This window comes from Athene cunicularia (assembly GCF_003259725.1).
Source record: "Athene cunicularia isolate RWA chromosome 7 unlocalized genomic scaffold, athCun1 chr7_part1, whole genome shotgun sequence".
NCBI classification, from domain to species: Eukaryota; Metazoa; Chordata; class Aves; order Strigiformes; family Strigidae; genus Athene; species Athene cunicularia.
Genome location: NW_020799107.1, coordinates 4,812,605 through 4,818,945, shown reverse-complemented (window position 1 = coordinate 4,818,945; position 6,341 = coordinate 4,812,605).

Sequence of the window (6,341 nt, the reverse complement as noted above, 5' to 3'; positions counted from 1 at the left end):
GGGAGGCTCTGCAGAGAGACCTGGACAGGCTGGAGCCATGGGCTGAGCCCAACTGGGGGAGTTTCACTAAGGGCAAATGCCGGGGGCTGCCCTTGGGCCACAACAACCCCCAGCAGCGCTACAGGCTTGGGGAGGAGTGGCTGGAGAGCTGCCAGTCAGAGAGGGACCTGGGGGGGTGATTGACAGCCGGCTGAACAGGAGCCAGCAGTGTGTCCAGGGGGCCAAGAAGGCCAATGGCATCCTGGCTTGTGTCAGCAATAGCGTGGCCAGCAGGGACAGGGAAGGGATCTCACCCCTGTACTGGGCACTGGTGAGGCCGCCCCTCGATGACTGGGTTCAGTTTTGGGCCCCTCACTCCAAAAAGGACATTGAATGACTCGAGCGTGTCCAGAGAAGGGCAACGGAGCTGGTGCAGGGTCTGGAGCACAGGTCGTACGGGGAGCGGCTGAGGGAACTGGGGGTGTTTAGTCTGGAGAAGAGGAGGCTGAGGGGAGACCTCATCGCCCTCTACAGCTCCCTGAAAGGAGGGTGCAGAGAGCTGGGGATGAGCCTCTTTAACCAAGTAATAAGTGGCAGAACAAGAGGTAATGGCCTCAAGTTGTGCCAGGAAAGGTTTAGACTGGATATTAAGAAGCATTTCATTACAGAACAGGCTGTCAGGCGTTGGAATGTGCTGTCCAGGGCAGTGGTAGAGTCCCCATCCCTGGAGGGGTTTAGTAGTCAGTCTGACACAGCACTGAGGGATCTGGTGTAGTTGGGAACAGTCAGTGAGAGGTTAATAGTTTCAACCTTGATGACTCATTCTGTGTGTCAGGTCCCCACGGGGCAGGGTGCCTACCTTGCCCATGGTCAGGGACAGAGCAGTCATGTCAAAAACCTCCTTGACAAGTGTCTGTTAGGACCTGGACTGGGACCTCAGGGAATCGTAAAGGTTCTCTGATCCCCTTGGGTTAAATTAAGGTGAAGCGACACCAGATGACCAGCTAAAATGTTTAAGTTGCAGTAGAAACAGCTTAAACTTGGAAAAGGATAGTAAGCAATGCAATCTCTTGTAAATCAACAAGAAAGAAAAGAAGAAAGGAAAAAAAAGAAAAGAAAAAGGAAGGGTAGAAAGAGAGTCTGGATCACCACTCCAGGTTCCAGCATTGTCTCGGATCTGGTAATCTTGGGTGGTGGGTGCACACACAGCAAATTTTTCTGTTGCCCTTTAAGTTCATCTTATCAGCTGATGAGCATACTAGACCAAGAGAGGCAGGTATTCCATGAAATCATTTCCACGAGAGATGAGGAAAAGGTGGAGCATGGGTTCTGCGCATGCATTGAGAGGGAATGGGGTGCCCCAACCTCCATGTCCAGTTGAGTTGGTGGTCATGCTTTTGTCTCCGTGTCTCACTCCCCCCCTTATATTTTTCCTCAGTTTTTGCTTAGGTCCCTCTGGTGTTGGGTATTTATCTCTCTTATCAGTCTTTTAACCCGAACATCTGGTTTCACTCAGCCCACGTTTCCCCCCTTTGAGGCTTATCTAAGGAGTTTGGCAGTACAACATCAAGGGAGTGGGGACGTGCATCCTTCAATACACTGCGCTTCCTTGGGTTGCATTCCTTCGACTAATCACAAAGGCTTTTCTTTGAGGTTTTCTATGTCGATGAATGTTTGAGGCATTATTCCCTTCAGTTCCTTAGAGTGACTCCCAATGTGGCAATGCTACATGTTCAAAAGAGATTATGGCATAAGCAAAACCAAGGAAACTCCTCTCATGTGTTGCCTATGAATAAAATATTAGGCGTTCATGTTCATTTGTACATATAAATGTATATTTCACTTTACTTGAACATGGTTCTTTCTCAAAAGAAGATACCACTGAAAGCAACAGGTTATGAATCATAATCCTGAGGTCTACTTTAATATGTTTCAAAGGTAGAATCTGGAAAATCAAGATTTTCTCAAACATCATGAAGTTCAACAAGGCCAAGTGTGAGGTCCTGCACATGTGTCAGGGCAATCCCAAGCATAGATACAGGCTGGGCAAGGAGTGGGTTGAGAGAAGCCCTGAGGAGAAGCACTTGAGGGTACTAGTGGATGGAAGACTGGCTATGAGTCAGCAACGTGCTCTCACAGCCCAGAAAGCCAACCGTGTCCTGGGCTGCACCAAGAGAAGTGTGGCCAGCTGGGTGAGGGAGGGGATTCTTCCCCTCTACTCTGCTCTTGTGAGACCCCCCCTGCAGTGCTGTGTCCAGCTCTGGGGCACCCAGCACATAGACCTGCTCAAGCAGGTCCAGAAGAGGCCATGAAGATGCTCAGGGGCTGGAGCACCTCCCCTGTGAGGACAGGCTGAGAGAGTTGGGGTGTTCAGCCTGGAGAAGAGAAGGCTCTGAGGAGACCTTATAGCGGCCTCCCAGTGCTGAAAGGGGCTACAGGAAAGGTGGGGAGGGACTCTGCATCAGAGAGTGAAGGGTCAGGATGAGGGGTAACAGTTTTAGACTGACAGAGGGTAGATTTAGATTAGATATATGGAAGAAATTCTTCCCTGAGAGGGTGGTGAGGCCCTGGCACAGGTTGCCCAGAGCAGCTGTGGCTGCCCCCTCCCTGGCAGTGTTCCAGGCCAGGTTGGACGGGGCTGTGAGCAACCTGGGCTAGTGGAAGGTGTCCCTGCCCGTGGCAGGGGGGTTGGAGCTAGATGATCTTTAAGGTCCCTGCCAACCCAAACCTTTCTATCATTCTATGAAAATGCAAATAAATCTATCAGCTTTGAAATTGTAGATGTATTGGAGTTGCAGGAAGAAATGTTGCCTCAAATGAACTGGAAAGACATGCAGGGAATAGAAAGGAAAAAGGAGAAAAAGGAGGGCTTACTAGTAAAAATGTGAGGAAAAAAGAATGAATAAAAAGAGTTTAAATTATTTCTCAAAGACATTTTTCTTCCTCATCTGTATGGACAAAGGGCACATATCAAGTTATTGCAGGTCAGATGATATGTGGAAACTCATCAGACCTCTGTAAAATTGCCTCGGCTTGTTGGCTCCCATCATACAAAGTGCGTGAAATTTCATGGCACCCTGCATATTTTCTCCAAAGCAACCAGGGAGCATGCTGGAAAGAAATGACTGGATGAAAGGACTCTAGTTAATTGGAAATGTACAGTCACTGTAATACCTTAGCGTAGTTTCGTTTTCTGACCTCTGTACTATTCTGCCAGCTGATTCCCTATCTTTTCCCTGTGTTGTGGCTCAATTATCTCCCCTTCTACATCCACCCTTTAATTATCTTTGAGAAATGCACAGATCTTTTTTCTTATTCTGGCATTTAGCTGTTCTGCAGATATTGGAGACACAGGAACAAAAAGAGGTGAATGAAGGAGAAGGGCACAAAACCTTCTTGTGGGGTTGATGAAAATCAGATCAGCTCACACTGCAGTCTGGACTTTTTATGGGAAAAAACTAATTCCATGCACTGTAGAGCTATACAAAAACAAGACAGAAAGACAGCTGGGTAGTGTTTGGTTTTGGTGGCCAAACCTAGTACACACACCAAGAAGAGCGTGCACTCTCAGATCAAATCTCTGATTATAATCAGAGCAGTTTTTATACAGTCTCCAAAATTCCAGTCTTTTTTCTCTTCCACTAAGTAACAAGCCTAAAAGATGAATCACTTTGTAATGTTTTCTTAGTCAACTGAAATAGAGGTACTGTTGAGATGCTGTAACTATAATAAGGTCTTTTTCTGTCTCAGCAATGATAGAAGAGATCCCTCAATGGATCACTTATTAAATCACTGTTACTGCAAAGTGAATAAGCAAAAAGTTTCTTTAGTATAATGTAAGTAGGGGGTAGGAGAGCACGGGGGAGTACCTGTAGGTCCTGTCCTACTACAGCAGTTCTGGAAAAAAAATGCACAGTCCTGGGGAGCAACTGGGCACCCTCAGTGAGGAGACGCTGTTAATGTGCAGGAGAGCTCAGCAAGCAGGAGACTTAGAATGAGCAGCAGCCACACAGCCAGAGTTCTGCGGGGACAGAAAGAACGATTATTCCTGCACTTCAGAGTGGATTTTGTAGGTTTTGAATCCAAGCAGAGCAGGGACAAGTTGCTGGGCCAAGAGGAAGCCTGAAGGAGAGATAATGCTATGAAATAACACAGGGATCATAAGTCAATCTGCGTATAAACAAATGCATTTATTCTTTCCTATCTTTTATATCTATTGTCTCATCCAGAATATTCTGTTTTAGAAAGTTCATCATTCTAGTTTATGATCTCATAAAAGAGTTTACAAATCCTTGTTAGCGGTCTTGGTGGGACTGCTTAAGAAACACCATGGGCAAACCCCCTTCCTCCCAACCCCTTCAAGGCTCCAATCCCAGTCCCATCACAACTGAAAACACCACCAGGTTTTGAGCTGCAGTCACAGCTGGGCAGAGGACACTCATCGCCACAGCTCTGTCCACATCATCTTTATTTGGGATTGAGGCTGAGGAAAAACTCTCCTTAAAGAGCCATTGCAACCAATAATGCAGATTTGTATAAACATCGGAGTTATCTGTATGTTGCACTCCTGCTGCTGAAGAATGAGTTTCATTCTCCTTCACAAGAAAGCTCAGGAAGATGTTCTAGCTTAATGGGAATCGTGGTCAGATACCTCAGAATCATGCCAGGGAATACCACGTTTCTTTATAAAAGGATTTTAACTTGGTATATAGGATAGTACTGCCCAGCTGTCAGACATTAGTGACAGACAGTGGCTGTTGCAAATGTATTACCTATCCAGCACTTAACACCTTTTTTTGCTTTAATCTGAAACCATAAATCCAGAATGTCCTCACTGAGTCACTGAGCTGTTGGAGAAGCCAGTTGCACATAACTTAGTTCTGTCTCCACTCTGAAGCACATCACCCAATCTAGCAATTATACAAGTTTTAATACTAGCCGTCCGTGGGAAATCATCATGACTAAGAAAGGAAGATTAGATATTTTTGTATCTTCACCATACGGTTTAGACAAGAAAAGGTGCAGATGCCTGTGCACTCACCTACATTCCTGGCCAGGCAGACACAAGCCAGTGCCAGTGCAGAAGCAGGGTAACTGTGGCATTAGCGGGGTGTTCAGCCCCCTGGCAGGTCCTGCCTCTCCCATACCTTGTGTACCTAAAGCAACCAACTGCTATGGGAGGCCACACACCCTGCTGTGCTGAGGCAGTTGCTATGCTACAAGTGGAAAGGCCTGGGAACTGTGCAAACCATGGGCTCTCCACTTGTCTGCAATGACAAATTCCAACTGGTCCAAGTATTTAACCTACTGCTCTGCTCCTGTGCAGCACAGCTCATAGCTACAGACTTGACTCCTAGTGCCTGGAGTACAGATGAGAGTAAGATCAATAAAAATGATGAAAAAAGAAAAAAAAAAACAACCAACGAAAGATATCAAACTGTAACTGAAACTAGCAGGTAATGACACACCAAATTAATTCTGTGTGGAGAACTGGTGTTACTAGTTTTCAGCAGTCTGTGGAGTTTACAAGTTTCCTGTCAAACTGCACTTGTCTGATGTGTATAGTTACTGCATTGTAAGTCTGTGGTGCTCATACATTTTATGTGACAAGACTCTACATAAATATTATCTGGTGTACATTTCAGTTCCATGAGCATTTTTCAAATCAGACTTAATAGATCCTAGATTAAAAGAGTCATGAAAGGACTTAAGTTTCAGAAAAGGATTTGGAGAGAATTTCTATGACTTTTACTCACCCCCTCACTCAGATATTTAGAATGCATAAATGCTTTCATTTTCAGCAGTAAAGTTTAGCCTCCTCGTGGAGTTAGTCCAAAGATCACATCAGGCACAGAAAACATGGGTTTTCTGAAATCACACATGTGATTCATAGTGCCCAGGCAAAGGCAGCTTAGGCCAACAGATCATTTATTATTCTGTCATTACTGTCCTTGCTCCTTGGTGTAGTGTCTGAGCCCCTTACATCTATTTCAGCTACTTACTTCTACACCATCTCTCACAAACAACAGTGCAACAATCTGAGCAGTTCTGAGCATAAAGACAAAACACGTGATACATTAAAAAAAGATTTACAGCATCAAAGAAGATAGGGAAGTGTTTCAAAAATATCCTGCTATCTTTTGTTTTATGGGCAGCGAGGTGCTCCTAAAAACCTTAAGAGGAAACCAACTACCTCTTTGATTCTTGTTGTTTTGTTTTCTTTCCTTTCCCTTATAAAAACCTCATTATAAAAGATTTACCCAAGAGCAGAGAGGTGCCTTGGAGAAGGAGAGGAAAACCCAATCAAAAAACCCCTTAAAGGCAACTGGAGAGTTTGCATGGTGTTACCTCTAAAGCAAATG